The sequence below is a fragment of the Cebus imitator genome, unplaced genomic scaffold (assembly GCF_001604975.1).
Source record: "Cebus imitator isolate Cc_AM_T3 unplaced genomic scaffold, Cebus_imitator-1.0 Scaffold12, whole genome shotgun sequence".
In the NCBI taxonomy this organism is placed as follows: Eukaryota; Metazoa; Chordata; class Mammalia; order Primates; family Cebidae; genus Cebus; species Cebus imitator.
In genome coordinates, this window is record NW_016107327.1 from 9,559,785 (window position 1) to 9,561,139 (window position 1,355).

Genomic DNA, 1,355 nt, shown 5'->3' on the forward strand with positions numbered 1-1,355 from the left:
GGCAAGATTGTGGAGAAAAGAGAACATTTATACATTGTTGGTAGGGATGTAAACTAGTTCAGCCCCTGTGGAAAGCAGTTTGGAGATTTTTCAAAGAACTAAAAACAGAACTACCATTCAACTCAGCAATCTCATATATGAAAATATATCTCATATATTTTCTTCTGGTATATACCCAGAAGAAAATACATCATTCTACCAAATGATTGTTCATTGCAGGACTATTCACAATAAAAAAGACATGGAATCAACCTAGGTGCCCACCAATGATGGATCAGATTTTTTTAATATGGAATAGATACACCATGGAATACTACACAGCCATAAAAAAGAACAAAATCATGTCTTTTGCAGCAACATGGATGCAGCGGGAAGCCATTACCCTGAGCAAATTGACACAGGAACAGAAAACCAAATACAGCATGTTCTCACTTATAAAAGAGAGCTAAACATCAGGTACACATGGGCACAAAGATGGGAGCAATAGACCCTAGGGACTCCAAAATGGGGAGGGAAGGGAGTGAGGTTAAAAATCTACCTATTAGGTACTACGTTCACTATTTGGGTGATGGGATCAATAGAACTCCAAATCTCAGCATTATGCAATGTGCTCATGTAATAAACCTGCACATGCACCCTCAAATCTAAAATTTTTAAAAATGAAAATAAAGAGGCATTCACACACACACACACACACACACACAGAGAGAGAGAGAGAGAGAGAGAGAGAGAGAGAGAGAGAGAGAACATTTGTCTTAATATCTAAAAATTATCTCTTGGTATTTTTCCTTTCTTCTTGTCAGATGGGTAAGTGCCGACGTCATAACCAGGTTTGTGGATGGCACATCTCACAGGAGCACATGAAAACCCAATCATCACGCTTATAAACCACAAAAGGATCGTACAAGTTATTACTAAAATGCAAAAATATAACTTTACTCCTCTTTGTCTTAAAATGATAATAATTTTAAAATGATGCTCAGTTAGGCTTTCATCTCAGGAATGCGAAGAAAAGAGATGATCATGCATGCGTTGTCAATGGTGAATCGATTTTGACTATTCACCCCTCCCACGGCAGAGCCTCTTTAGTGAGTGGGGAAGGCTTGATTATGACCTGACTGAAGTTAAGATATGGGAATCGGCTTTATTTTTCTCAGATTTCCTTTTCCCTGAGTCTGCGTTCTCAAACGCCTGGCTTCGCCCCTCTTCCCACTAGAGACATTATCTGTGCTGTTTTTTTAAATACACAGTATTAGTTGTTTTAAATTAGTAAGAATAATAAAAGCAAATCTTTATAAAGTGCTTACTATGTGGATGAAGTATTTATATGACTAACTTTTCTTACAGGAACCATG

At 37.5% G+C, this 1,355-nt stretch overlaps 1 non-coding gene across 1 annotated transcript; it reads right to left on the reverse strand.

Annotated features, from left to right (window-relative positions):
- Positions 1-797: 797 nt before the first annotated feature.
- LOC119467165 lies at positions 798-900 on the reverse strand. Its single transcript, XR_005195696.1, has one exon. It is a non-coding gene; the product is annotated as a small nucleolar RNA U13 (small nucleolar RNA).
- Positions 901-1,355: the final 455 nt, after the last annotated feature.